The sequence below is a fragment of the Sciurus carolinensis genome, chromosome 1, assembly GCF_902686445.1.
Source record: "Sciurus carolinensis chromosome 1, mSciCar1.2, whole genome shotgun sequence".
NCBI lineage: Eukaryota > Metazoa > Chordata > Mammalia > Rodentia > Sciuridae > Sciurus > Sciurus carolinensis.
Genome location: NC_062213.1, coordinates 180,363,530 through 180,379,317, shown reverse-complemented (window position 1 = coordinate 180,379,317; position 15,788 = coordinate 180,363,530).

The following is a 15,788-nucleotide window of genomic DNA, read 5'->3' as shown; positions in this document are numbered from 1 at the left end:
GATTGAGGCTAGGGAGTGCTCTCTCTATTCCTCCTGCTGAGTACAGCTAAAACCCTGGACACTGTCTATAAAACAAGCATAGGAATATTCTGAACAAGAAGAAATCAGACCAGGTATATGTAGAGACATATACCTGAAATCTCAACAACACAGGAGGCTGAGGCAGGAAGATCCCAAGTTTGAGGTCAGCCTTGGCAAATTAGCAAGACCCTATATCAAAATTAAAAGGGCTAGGATGTAGCTCAGGGGTAGAGTGCTTCTGGATTCAACCCCAAGTACCAAGGAAGAAAGAAGGGAGAAGGAGGAAAGGAAGGAGAAAAGAAGGAGGACAAGAAGGAAAAGGAGGAGAAGAAAGCAGATCAACTAGGTACCTTGGGACCCAAGGAATGACTCAGTAGTGAGTTTCCTAAGTGTTCCTTTTGCCTCTTGTATGTCAGAAAGAATACTGAAGATGCCAGCAACTCAAAATGGCAGAGTACAGGCAAAAGTCCTCAGAAAAGGCTGTTTTCTGTAACCAAAGGACCAGGGAAGGAGATCCTAGAAAGAGACAACCTTTACCCAGTATCCTTTCTACTCCAGCCCTATACAAGTCAGTAAAGCTCAAGTAGAAAGTGTAGAATCTGCCTTGGCTGAACTTTGATGGACCACCCTTCTCCTCCCCTCTAGGGAGATATCAGAGGAGGCCTAGTTATTCAATTATCAGCAATAACTGGGTCATCTCTCCCTACCATGTCAGAGGAGGCCACACAGGAAACAATATGGAGGTCCTCTCCACCACCCACCCTCAGCTGGCATGGTATCAGTGAAGGCCTGACAGGGAAGCTGACTCCCATCCTGCCCAGCAGTAACAGGAGTCCCTTCAGGACTAGGCATCTGTGGAGGCCAAATGGAGAACTTGGACTTCTGCATCCTCCCAGTAGTATGGAGACAGCACCCGACTTTCCCCACAGAGCAATGTTAGAGGAAGCCTGCTGAAACAAATATAAATGAAATCCAGGATCTTGTAATATGCAACATGTCCAGTTCTCAATCCAAAATCATTTCAAAATCTAACTCAAATAAGAAAAGACAACCTAGAGACACCAAAACCCAAATGACACATATTAGAATTTTCAGAAGAATATTTTAAAGCAGCTACCATAAAAATGCCTCCTTATGTGCAGTGTGTTCAAATATGAACATACTTAGAACAAGTGAAAAAAATAGAAAGTCTCAGGAAAGAAATACGAACGAAGTCTTGGGGGCTGGGGAGATAGCTCAGTCGGTAGAGTTCTTGCCTTGCAAGCATGAGGCCCTGGGTTCAATCCCCAGCACCACCAAAAAAAAAAAAGAAAAAAAGAAAAAGAAAGAAAGAAAGAAATACTAAGTCTCAACCAATCTATAGAGTCATGGGTCAGATGATGAGGCGGTGGGTTCTATCCCCAGCCTCCTGCCCGCCCCCACACACACAAAATGAGCTTCACTGAAGGCAAGGAGATTGGCAGAAATTTGATAAGGACCTGTATTAGATATAGAGAAACTTCTTAAGACCCGAATTGAAGATCAGACGCAGAAGCATATCCCTCTCAGCACCATGATGATCATGGTCGAGGCAAAAAGTTTGCAATGTTGAAAGAAAATGCAGAACCTGAAAATGATGCTGAATTTACTGCTGATTCTTGGTGATTTAAGTGATTTATAAATTTTGCCAGGCGCAGTAGTACACACCTGTAATCCTAGGGACTGGGGAAGCTGAGGCAAGAGGGTTCCAAGTTCAAGTCCAGGCTTGGCAACTTAGTGAGACCATGTCTCTAAACAAACAAACAAACAAACAAACAAACAAGTAAAAAGAACTGGGGATGTAGCTCAGTGGTAAATGACCCCTGGGTTCAACACCCAGTACTCCCACCCCAAAAAAGAATCTGTATTCATCACATGTGATGAATGTGAAAGTGAATAGTGAGTCCATGATAGCTGAAGAATTTTTGGAGATTCTAGATGAGCTGATTGTGAAAGAAAAATCACTTTCCAGAACAAATCTTCAATTTGGATGAAAATTTCCTATCCTGGAAATGGTTGCTTTAAAAAATGTTTACCCATGGGAGACAAAGTCAATGCCAAGTTTCCTGACTTTTAAGGACAGAATAACAGTCTTGCTTGAGGGTAACGTTGCAAGCTACAAATTGAAACCCTCCCACCTGGCATGGTGAGAACCCTGGGGTCTTCAAGCGTATCAGTAAGCACACACTGCCAGTGTGCTGCAGGAGCCGTGCCCTCCTGAATTGCCATCCCAGTGAGCTGGAGAAGGACTTTAGAGAAGAACATGCCTTTCAAGATTTCACTTATTGTTGATAATGCACCCACATCCTTTCTTCATTGGTGCTCTTCATCCCAATGTCAAAGTGGTGTTTCTCCCTCCAGGCACCTCCTCTTTGATTCGATCAATGAATCAAGGAGTTATTACAGTTTTTAAGGTCTATTACCTAAGATGGACCTTTGCACAAGATGGCCATTGTTGCACCTGAGGAAGACATTGATGCAATTTGGGGAGGATTTTAACACCTGTGACAGTATCAAGACGCTCGCTTGGAGCTGAGGGTGTAACTCAGTGGTAGTGAGTGCCTAGCATGCACAAGGTCCTGGATTCAATCCCCAGCATGCACACACATACACACACACCTGTTGGGCTTGTGGCGATGTCCACGAGGAGTATATGAATGCTATCTGAAAGAAGACACTTAAAAGGCTCATCTGTCACTTCAAAAGATTCGCCAAGGATGAGGAGGTTGCAAAACTCAGCAAGACTGTGGTGGCGATGGCAAACAACTTTTAGCTTGGATGTGCATGAGGATGACATTGGGGAGTTTCCAGAGCATTGGGGAGGTTCCTGGGCAATTTACTAATGAGGAGTTGTTAGTCTAACCTGGAACACAGGTGAAGAAAATGCAAGAGAAAAGTGTAGGAGAAGAAAAAGAAGAACCTCCCAAGAAAATTCACAGTGAAAGTTTAGCATAAACTTAAAATCTTTGAAAACATGGGCCCCAATTCCCAAAGGTTTTCATTAATAAAGAGGAATGTGCATGGTGCGTTATCTGCTTACAAGCAAATCTATGATGACAAAAGAAACAAACCAAGCGAACCACCATGGTCACATTTCTGAGCACTGCTCAAGAAGAGGGTCATGCAGGTCCTTCAGGAGTGAGTCCAGGAGGAGGCATGGGTGTCACAGGAGGTGACAGCTCCATGCGTGTTGTTTCCCCTGAAGGTCTTCCAGTGGGACAAATAGGGGAATGGAAAACGGTGCTAGGCCGAGGCTAATGTGTCTATTGGTGCCTTCGTTTTTAACAAAAAAGTTTAAAAAATAAAAATTTTTTAGAAAATCTTAAAAATAGGAGAAAAGCTTAAAGAATAAAAATATAAAGAAAGTATCTTTATCCAGATATGCAACGTGTTTATGTTTTAAGCTAAGCTAAAAAAAGAGTCAAATTTTATGTTTATAAAGTAAAAATATTATAGCAAATTAAGGTTAATTCATTGTTGAAGAAAGGAAAAAAATTTAATAAACTTAATGTATCACAAGTATATGTATAAAGTCTACAGTAGTTTCCAATAATGTCCTAGGCCTTTTTTTTGGTAATGGGAATTGAACCCATGGGTGCTGAACCACTGAGCCACATCCCCAGTCCTTTTTTGTATTTTATTTAGAGCCAGGGTCTCCCTGAGTTGCCCTAGTCTCACTAAATTGCTGAGTCTGGCTTTGAACCCATGATCCTCCTGCCTTAGCAGTCGCTGCAATTACAGGCATGTGCCACCACACCCATCTTGTCCAAGGCCTTCATATTCACTCACCATTCACTCACTGGCTCACACAGAGCAACTGCCAGTCCTGCAAGCTCCATACAGATGTACCATTTTTATCTTTTATTGTATTTTTTTATTTGTTTGGCTTTACAATGCTAAGGATTGAACCAAGGGGTACTCTGCCACTGAGCTACATTCCCAGCCTTTTTTGTTTTTTATTTTGAGACAGTATCTTGCTAAGTTGCTGAGGCTGACCTTGAACTTGAAATCCTCCTCCTCAGCTTCCCAAGTAGCTGGGATTTCAGCAGGCCCGGCTTATGCTATATTTTCACTGTACCTTTTCTATGTTTATAAATGTTTAGATACACAAATAATTACCGTTGTGTTACAGTTGCCTATAATATGTACATGAATACATATTTGCGGCCTAGCAGCAATAAGTTATAACAATCAGAACAGCTGTATAGTCAGCCACAGCATTTAGGTTTATAGAAGTATATTTACTCTGTGATGTCTGCACAATGAAATTGCCTAATGATGCATTTCTCAGAGTGTTTCCTTATTAAGTGATGCATGACCTTACAATATATAAAGAGGAAACCAATGGAATTTTAGAACTCAAAACTATAATACCTGAAATTTAAAACTCAATAAATAGGCTCAACAACAGAATGGAGAAGACACAGGAAAAAGTCAGTGAATTTGAAGACAGGAAACTAGAAATTATCCAATCTGAATGCCAGAAGGAAAACAGACTGAAAATAAAACAATCAGAGCCTCAGGGATGTGCAGGACTATAACACAAGATCTAATGTTTGTGTCATTCGAGACAGGGAAGGAGAAGAAAAAGAATATTCTAAGAAATAAGGGATAAACTTTCTCCCAATTTTTGCAAAAGATATAAACCTACAGATTCAAAAAGCTAAACAAACAGGATTAAATTCATGTCAAAACACATCAAGTCAAGCTCTAAACAATAAGGAAAGAGTAATCTTGAAAGCAGCCAGAGAGAAATGGCACATTACCTACAGGTGAGAAGCAATTCAAATGACGGTGGATTTCTTTGCCTCCAGTGCTACTGCAGCCAAGAGGAAACGCTACAACGTTTTTTATGCTGAAAGAAAAGAGCTATCAACTTGGAATCCTATACTCTATGAAACAATCCTCCAGGAATGAGGGACAAATCAAGACATTCTTAGAAGGGGGAAACTAAGAGAATTCCTTAAGCAGATGTACCCTACAGGGGTTCCTAAAGGCAGTTCTCTAGACAGGAAGTGGTAACCAAAGGAATCTTGGAGCATCTGGTACGGAAAAAGAACAGCAGAGAACACTCACAGTTTGAGTATTCTAAACTATGATTGACAATTGAAATAAAAACTATAACACTTTCTAATGACTGCCAGTATATGTAAAAGAAATACTGAATACAATTACATTATGAATGGGAAGAGTAAAGGGACATAGAAGTAAGGTTTCTATACTTCACTGGAACTGATAAAATGTCAATACCAACAGACTAGGAGCAGACATGTATGTATGATGTTAATACCAAGAGTAGCTACTGAAAAAACTAAGGGAATACACTCAAAGTACTGTAGAAAATAAAAATGTGATTCAAAAACAAAAGTTCATGTAACCCTCCAGACACAGGAAAAAGTCAGAGAAATGAAAAACATTCCAGTACTGAGGGGGGAAAAAAAGAACAATGCATAACAAACTTAAATACATACACACCAAACAATACAGAGAGGCAATATATGTGAATTGAAGATTGATAGAACTGAAGAAGTAGACAAATGCACAATTGTACTTCAACACTTTTCTCAGAAATTGATCAAACTACTAGACTGTTTACAAGAATATGGAACTCAAAACTGCCATTAACCAACAGAATGTAAATCAACATTTTATAGAATGCTTCATCCAACAAGAGCAAAATACACATAAAATACACATTCTTTTAAAGCACCCATGGAACATATACCAAGATCAGCTATGGCCTGGGTTACAAAACAAACCTCAACAAATTTATAAGAATCTAAATCATGCACACACTATGACCACAGTGGACTCAAACTGGAAATAAATAACACAAAGATAGTTTCCAGGAAAATCTCCAAATACTTGGAAACTAAATAATACATTTTAAAATAATCTATAGCTCAAAAAGGAATTCTCAAAGGGCTGGAGTTGTAGTTCAGTGGTAGAGCACTTGCCTAGCACAAGTGAGGCACTGGGTTCAATCCTCAGGCCCACATAAAAATAAATAAATAAAATAAAGGTATTGTGTCCATCTACAACTAAAAAAAAAAAAAAAGTTTTTTAAAAAGAGATTCAGGGGGCTGGGGAGATAGCTCAGCTGGTAGAGTGCTTGCCTCGCAAACACAAGGCCCTGAGTTCAATCCCCAGTACCGCAAAAAAAAAAAAAAAAAAAAAAAAGGGATTCAAAGAAAACAAAAGATACATAAATCTAAAAAAAAAAAAGAAAATACAACATATCAAAATTCCTAAGACAGCTAAATCAGTGCTGAGAGGGGGGTTTATAGCACTAAATGCATACATTAGAAAAGAGGGAAAATCTTGCCAGGTGAGGTGGCACATGCCTGTAATTCCAGTAACTTGGGAGACTGAGGCAGGAGGATGGCAAGTTCAAGGCTAGTCTCAGCAACTTAGCAAGACTCTGTCTCAAAATAAAAATTGAAAGGACTGGGAGTGGTAAAATCTCCTACGGGTCAGTCCCCAGTGCAAAAAAACTAACTAGAGAAAGAAGAGAGAGAGAGAGAGAGAGAGAGAGAGAGAGAGAGAGAGAGAGAGAGAGAGAGAGAGAAATAAAACAGGAAAATCTCAAGTCAATAATCTAAGCTCCTATTTCAAGAAATTAGAAAAGAACAAAATAAATCCAAAACAAGCAAAAGGAAGGAAATAGTGAAGAGTAGAAATCCATATAGTAAAAAACAGAAAAACAAAAAACCCCAATGAAACAAAAAAAATGGATTGTTTGAAAAGATTGATTAAATTGACAAACCCTCAGCAAGGCTGACAGAAAGAGAAAAAAAAATTTTTTTTTAATCTTTTTAGCTGTCACTGGATCTTTTATTTTATTTATTTATATGTGGTACTAAGAATTGAACCCAGGGCCTCACACATGCCAGGCAAGTGCTCTACCACTGAGCCACAACTCCAGCCCCCAAGAAATTCTTTTTTTTTTTTTTTAAATTCAAAATAGATTTATCAAGTTCTGATTCTTTATAAGGTAGTGCCAGGTCAATAGGGAACACAAAAACTAAAACAACTTCTAAGAACTTGTCAAAAAGTTTACAGGCCAGTTGAGCTGTTAAATAACTATGATATAGGGAATACAGTGCACAGTGATAGAAAGGTATTATCCAAAGAGTCTGAAGATAGAGGTGTGTGAGATGTCATTTCTGCTTGGAGATATCCAGGAGATTTTTGTGGGAAAAGTCACGTCTGGACTGAGCTGTAGAAGGTCATTACAAGGGGAGGCAATTGGGTGAGCAAAAACACAGGGACAGAGAGCTCTGGGTGTGTTTTGAGTGTTCTGAGCTGCTGGAGCCAGTGAACAAATTAGGGCAATGCAAACCAAGGTATGTCCTTTAGTGGACAGGAGGTCTGTCCACAGGTGAGCTGGAGGAAGCCCATGCTCTCTGACTTTATGCTCGGTGAAGGCAAGTTTTAGAAGTGGGGGCCTTGGCTCAGATAGAGCAAGTCTCACTGCTTTGGGTTTTTTTTTTTTTTTTTTTTTTTGAGAGAATGAGGGGTCACAGTTGTACCTTGAAAGAGGGAATGGGGCTTAGAAATGGGACAGAGTTCTTAAGTGGTGAAATGGGACTAGAAGCAAAGAAGAGGCACCTTAGCACCTGTTCTGGATTCCCTCTACATTGTTAACCTAAATGCCATCTTAGCCTAGTCTGTAGTGAGAAGAGGCCTTATGATGGACAATTCTGGGGAAACTTTTGCTTTCCTGATAAAAATGGACAGATATTTCTGGCACTGGCTTCTCCTTCTTCTTGCCTTCTTTTCTTCTTTTTCCTCTAGTGCCTGGAGCTGAAGGAGCTATTCTGCAGCTTGTGGAAAAGCCAGGAAAACTGCGGAGATGCCTGCATATGAAGATAGTTGAGACTCTGAACAAATACTTCTAACTTCTTGACCTAGATAACTTGGGTTGATGAGGTTTGTATTTCAAGTACACATACAGGGGCCAGGGATGTAGGGATAGAGTGCTTGCCTAGCATGCATGAGAACCCTGGGTTGTATGCCCAGCACGAGATTCATTCCAGCTTTGGCTGCGGTGGTTCCGGGATCCTCGTTGGCATTCCCCAGTCTGGGTGCGCTCAGCTGGTTCCCGGACATTCACCTGAGCCCAAGAAATTCTTAATATTAGGAATTTTAATATTAAATTCTTAATATTAGGAATAAAACAAATGTTATCACTATGAACTGCAGATTTCAAAAGGACAATAAAGAAAAACTGCAAATAATGTTATAAATATATACTTGATAATTTAGATGAAATGAACCAATTCCTTGAAAAGTGAAAACAGCCATAACTCATCCAATATGAAGTAGATGATTTGAATAGCCTAATACCTATTAAGGAAATTGAACTTGTAATTTAAAACATCCCTCAAAAGAAATCTCCTTTCCCATAAGTTTTAGTGGCGAACTCTATCAAACATTTAAAGAAAAATTACACCAATTTCATAAGTCTCTTCCAGAAAACAAAAGTGAAAAAACACTTCCTAACTCGTTTTATGAGGCCTATATTACCCTGATACCAAAACCAGACAATAATAATAGGAAGAAAAAATGACTATAGGCCAATATCCTTCAATATGAATATAGATACAAAACTCCTTAAAACATTAGCTAATAAAATTCAGCAAAATATAAGAATTATGCTCCATGCCCAGGTGGGTATTATTTCAGGGATACAAGGCAGATTCAATACTCAAAAATCAATGTAATCTATTCTGTTAACCAACTAAAGAAAAATCCATTTATGTATAACAAGCACGCCATAAAAAGTACATACCCACTTATGATAAAAGCTAGAAATAGAGGAGAACTTTCTTAGCTTGTTTAAAAAGTATCTATAAAAACAAACCCTGCAGCTAACAGAGTTACTAATGAAAGATGGAGTGACGGAATGCTTTGGCTTGAAGATTGAGCACAGGTAAAGGTGTCTGCTCTGCCTATCCTACTCAACAAGAAGATAGATTCTGAGGAAGATAAAATTCTGCTTCCAGACAGCCTCTGAACTCAGGCAATACTTCCTGAGTCTCCAGCCCGCTGCCCGCCTGCGGAGTTCAGACTTGTCTGCCCTGTCTTCTCTCCCTGCTCCATGCCCATGGTGCGTTTGTTTCCTACAGCTATGGGAAAGTGCTTTCGGTGCTTTAGTGTTTGGTTCTGGGGGTCGAACCAAGGGCCTCTTGCATGCGAAGCACTGAAGCACTTGCTCTACCACTGAGCTGCATGCCCCCCAGCCTCTATTGGTTCTTTTTCTCTGGAAAATAGATTAATACAGAGACCTTTAACACAGATAATATTCTTAAGTGCTATTGAAAAAAAAAATCAAGTAAAATAAAAACACAGAAGTAATCTTTTAAAAAAAACATGCAAATAATCTAAACTTCATACTTTATACAAAAATTAACAGGGAACATAGGTTTGCCAGGCATGGCGACACACACCTGTAATTCCAACAACTCGGAGGCCAGGGCAGGAGGATCACAACCTGGGCAACTCTCAAAAAAAAAAAAAAAAAAAGGAACACCGGGTGCCAAGCACATGCCTGTAATCTTGGTGGCTCTAGAGGCAGGAGAATTGTGAGTTAAAAGCCAGCCTCAGCAACTTAGCAAAATCCTAAGCAACTCAGTGAGACCCTGTCACTAAATAAAATATTTTTAAAAAGGGTAGGGGATGTGCCTCAGTGGTCAAGTGTTCCTGGGTTCAATCCCTGGTACCAACAAAAAGAAAAAAAAAAAAAAAAGGAACATAGGTTTAAGTGTAAAATTATACAGTATTTGGAAAATAACATAGGAGGAGATCTTTAGGACTTGGGGCTCAGGGAAGAGTTCCCAGACATAACACAAAAATACAATTCATTAAAAAAAACAGATAAGTTTATCAAAAATTTTTAAAAGTTTGCTTTGTGAAAGACTGTTGAAAAAGTAGAAAAGACAAGAAAATATTTGCAAATAATTTATTTGATAAAGGACTTATAATACAATTTAAATGGGCAAAAATCTTGAAGAGACATTTTACCAGAGAATAGACAGAAGGCAAGTAAACACATAAAATAATATCCAATGTCACTAGCCATTGGGAAATGCAAACTAAGACCATGATGAGGTATCACTACCCACCTGAGAGAACAGGTAAAATAAAGAATAGTGGTAATACCAAGTGAGGGTGAAGATGTGGAAAAAAGGAGTCTCAAATGCTATTGTTGGGAATAGATAATGGAACAGCCTCTCTGGAAACTAGTTTTTCCTTTAAAAACTAAATATATCCTGCTAAATTCAGTGGAGCATACTTTTAATCCCGGTGACTCAGGGAGCTGCTGAGACAAGAGAATTGCAAATTCAAGGCCAGTCTCATCAACTTAGTGAGACCTTGTCTCAAAATAAAAAGTCTGGGGCTGGGGAGATAGCTTAGTTGGTAGAGTGCTTGCCTTGCAAGCACAAGCCCCTGGGTTCGATCCCCAGCACCGCAAAAAAAAAAAAAAAAAAAAAATAAAATAAAATAAAATAAAAAGTCTGGGGATGTAGCTTAGTGGTAGAGCATCCCAGGTTCCATCCTCAGTACTGCTAAACTAAAGTAAACATATTTTTACCATGTAATCCAGAAATTGTACTCTGTGACATGTATCCCAGATAAATGAGAACATATGTGCATGCAGAAATATGTAAACAATTGTCCATGGAGTCTTTATTTGTAATACCCCAAATATGGAAACAACCACAATGCCCCTCAACTGATGTAGAATAAAACAAACTGTGGTACATCCATATCCTGTTTAATGGGTTAAATGGAAGCCCCACACCCCAAAAAGATGTGTCCATGTCCTAACTCCTGGACCTGTGAATGTGGGATTATTTAAATAAAGGGTCTCCGCAGATGTGATAAATTAAGGATCTTGAGATCATCCTGAATTATCTAAGTGGACCCTGAATTCAGTGGCAGGTGACTTTATAGAAGATAGAAGAGGATTGGGGTTGTAGCTCATTTGGTAGAGTACTTGCCTGCCATACACAAGGCCCTGTATTTGATCCCCATTACCAAAATAAATAAATAAATAAAATGAGAGAGAGAGAGAGAGAGAGAGAGAGAGAGAGAGAGAGAGAGAGAGAGAGAGAGAGAAGAGGTAGGAAAGAAGAGAAAGAAGAGATTGTGGAGGTCATGTTAAAATATTAAGATGTAGGGCTGGGGTTGTGGCTCAGTGGTAGTGTGCTCACCTAGCATGTGTGAGGCCCTGGGTTTGAGTCTCAGCACCACATAAAAATAAAATAAAGGTATTGTGTTCACCTACAACTAAAACATATATTTTTAAAAAAATGTTAAGATGTGGCACATGCCTGTAATCCCAGTTACTCAGAAGACTGAGTCAAGAAGATTCAAAATTCAAGGCTAACCTGGGCAATTTTAGCAGAACACTCCAGGTTCAATCCCCAGTACCAAAATAAATAAATAAGTAAATAAAAGTGGTGATTATAGTGATACATGCTTAGTGATACATGCCTTATACTCCCAGCTATTCAGGAGGCCAAGGCAGGAGGATTCACTTGATCCCAGAAAGTGTGGGCAACACAGCAAAATGCTATCTTAATTAATTAATTAATTAGTTAATTAATTAAACAAGCTGCATAGTGCAGTGGCACCCACCTATAATCCAGCTGCTCGGGAGGCTGAGGCAGGAGGATCATGAGTCTAAAGACAGTTTCAGCAAATCGAGATACTAAGCAAGTCAATGAGACCCTGTCTCTAAATAAAACACAAAAAGGGCTGGGGATGTGGCTCAGTGGTTGAGTGCCCCTGAGTTTTTTGGGGGTACTCCCCTGCAAAAAAAAAGAAAAAAAAATGCTGGTGGTGGAGTTCAGTGGTAGAGTACTCTCCTAGCATAGCAAGACCCTAGTACTGCAAAAAAAAAAAAAAAACAACTTAATAAAATAGAAAATAGAAAAGCATTGAGTGGCTACAAGCCAAGCAAGAGCTGAAGCCAACAGACAGAAGCTGGAAGAAGCCAGGAAGCATTCTCCCCCAGAGCCTTAGGAGGGAGAGTGGCCCTGAGGACCTCTTGATTTCAGACTTCTGACCTCCAGAACTATAAGAGAATAAAGGTCTGCTGTTTTAGGCCGCCAAGTTTGTGGCAATTTGTTATGGCAGCTCTAGAAACAAATACACCATGGGATCCTCCTCAGCCATACAAAGAAACTAAAGATGCAGCAACAGCTTCCATGGCTCTCAAGGGCTGAGTGAAAAGAGCCACTTCAAAGGGGCACATACAGTGTAATTCTGTTTACATAACTTTCTCTAAATGACAAAATTATAAAGCTGGAAAATAGACTAGCAGTGGTTGCCAGGGGCTGGCCAAGGAGGGGAGCATGGCTGTTAAGAAGTCAGAGGAGGGAGATCTTTGTGGTGATGCATCTTAACGGGAGTGGTGGTTACAAGGATCTAAATGACATAGAACTATTTGTTCACATTGTCCTGCGTAAATTTGCTGCTTTTGATATTGTACTATAATTATGTGAGATGTTACCATCGGAGGAAGCTGGGTGAAGGGTACCCGGGCTCTCTCTGTACCGTCCTTGTAACTTCCTGTAAATTTGTAATTGTTTCAAATAAAAAGATAAAAATAAGTTAATAAACATGAACAAACCTTGGGGAGTGATGAATATGTTTTGTTTCAATTGTGGTAGTGGCTACATGGACAAACACTAGCTCTCAAAACTCATCTAACCAGCTCCTTCACAGGGATGCGTGTTATTACATAGCACAATAAAGTTTTTTTTTTTTTAATTAAAAACAAAAGAGCAGTAAAAGTCTGCTAAGAAAATAAAATATATCTGTTTTCATCCTGAGTTTTCCTAGGCCAAAAACTGTAATATTCTACCTTTTGCTACCGAAAACCTTATAAATCTCTGGATACAGTAATGCATGGTGGTGTATACCTGTAATCCCGGCAACTTGGGAGGCTGAGGAAGAAGGATCACAAGTTTGAGGCCAGCCTGGAGAACTTAAGAGACCCTGTCTCAAAATAAAATAAAAAGGGCTGAGGATGTAGCTCAGTGCTTGCCTTTCATGTGCATGGCTCTGGGTCCAATTTTTAAGAAAAAATGCATGTAGAAGATTTATTGCAGCTTTGATTGATTCTAACAAATTGGAGATGCTACAGTATCCCCTTATCTGTGGGGTACAAGTTCCCAGACCCTTAGTAGATACCTGAAATTGTGGATAGTACTGAACCCTATGTATACTATGATTTCTCCTATTATACATACCAATGATAAAGTTTAATTTATGGATTAGATACAGTAGATATCAACAATAACTAAAAATAGAACAATTATAACTAATTTTTAAAAAGTCATGTGGATGTGATCTTTCTCAAAATATTTTATTGAACTGTAAATATTAGCAACATCAGCATTTGATTTTTTTTTTCTTTTCCTATTAATTTGAAAGAATTAATGGCTTCTCATTGGCATATCCAAATTGCCAGCATCATCATTGTGAAACTTTGGGGCCATGATAAAGTAAAAATAAAGATTACTTGAACACAAGCTCTGTATCACCACAGTCAACCTGATAACTGAGATGGCTACTGGGTAACTAGAGGGAAGGTAGTATATATAGCATGGATACATTGGACAAAGGGATAATTCACACCCTGTGCAGGATGGAACCAGGCAGTGCAATATTTTTTCACTCTATTCAGAAGAATGCACCACTTAAAACTTAATGAATTATTTATTTCTGGAATTTTCCATTTAATATTTTTGGACCATGATTGGCCTCAGGTGGGAAATGAGACTGCTAACAATGGTGGACTGCTATAACCAAAATATCAAAGAGCAAATAGTTAAATAGATATGGCATTCCCCAAATATCATCTTTCCTCATCTGACAAACAGGATAGGACTGGGTTTGTGACTCAGTGGTAGAGCGCTTGCCTAGCATGTATGAGGCACTGGGTTTGATCCTTAGCACCACATAGAAATAAATAAATAAATAAATAAATAAAATGAAGTCCATCCACAACTGAAAAAAAAAAAGAAGAGAAAGAAAATAGGGTGATGATGGTACGAACCTTGAAGGGTTGTGAGGACTGCATATGCCAAAATATGCAAATCACGCAGCCTAACTCCGAGAGTTCAATGCATGCACATGGATGTTTCCTGTCAGGATCAGGAGGCTGTTGCAGAGGACTTGGGAGAATGACTCAGCATCCAGGCATCAGGACAAAGAGAAAGGTTAACCAAGTGGTCTCTAAGCAGTAGTTCCTAGCTGGCCTGGAGCACTGTGTGGTTGGAGAACTGGTGGATCCTGGGCAGCTGTCTCTGCCAGGATCATCTCTAGTCTGGGAAGCCTGAGATCGACTAACAAAGAGCAGGCAGAAAGCCTGAGACAGCGCCCAGGCCCTGTGAATCCAGCCGCCATGGAAGGCCAGAATGGAGTAGCAGAGCCTGCCACAGCCAAGTCCTCAAGCCTGCTCACGTCAGCGTGCAGTAGCCTTCTTCCTCCACTCTCCAGCCAGCCCTGGCCTCCTCTTCAGGAACCTCGCACCATCAGCAATCCAGTCTTTCCAACCTCCCCCTCTATTACTTTCTTTTCTTTTTCTTCTTTTTTTGGTGGCACTGGGATGGAACCCAAGACCTTGGGCGAACTAGGCAAGAACTTTAGTGCTGAGCTACATCCCGAGTCTCCTCTATTACATCTTTAAAATTAGTATTCAAGCATGCTCAAATGTTTCCCTGCTTATAAACAAACTAGCGGGCAACATAGCAAGACCTGTCTTAAAAAAAAAAAAAAAAAAAAAAAAAACCCCTCCCCCCCCAAAAAAAAAAAAAAAAAAAAACGAAGGAGAAGGAGGGGGAGGGGTTGGGGGGAGTGGGAAGAGAAAGAAAAACAAAAAAACTTGCTGCGCTTTCTGGTTCAGGCCTGCTTTTCCTTCTGGTTTCTGGTCAGCAAATATGAAATTGGAGAGATAGTTGGTTTCCCTGTGGAGTATGAAGCGGAAGAGGGATCTAGGGCCCCACACTGCCTCCCCTATAATTAGAAACACTATAAGGATAACCAACATCTTGCAGGGCATTCCATGTCACAAAGAGACATATCGTGTCCCTTGCGCAGAATGGGTGCCCAATTGCTGTGTCCAAGGCCTCCCAGGATCTCACGCCTACCCTCTTCTCTAGCCAGCCTCATCTTTTCGTGCTCTGCCCACCTACCCCTCATTCCTTTCTGTACCTACTGCCTCTCCTCAAGCACACAAAATTTGCTCTTGTCATTTCTGCCTCTGCTCCTTTGCATTCGCTATTGCTTTTGCCTGAGACACTGTCTAATACTGAAGCTACTAGCCACACGTGGCTGTTGCAAATTGGAGCGTGCCATATGTATAAAAGGTACACCAGTTTTTTGTATTTTGTTTTGTACTGGGGAATCAAAGTTTTGGACACTTTACCGCTAAGTAACATCCCCAGTCCTTTTTTAAAAATTTTAATTGTTTTTATTTATTTTATTTTGTTTTATTTTTTGCGGTGTTGGGGATTGAATCCAGGGCCTTGTGTTTGCAAGGCAAGCACTCTACCAACTGAGCTATCTCCCCAGCACCACACCCCCCAGCCCTTTCTATTTGAAGAAAGTTTAAATTAGGACAATGAAGAAAATTTAAAAAAAATTTTTTTAATTAAAAATTGCTAAATTGTCAAGGGTCTCACTAAGTGGCCCATGCTGGCCTTAAACTTGTGATCCTCCTGCCTCAGCCT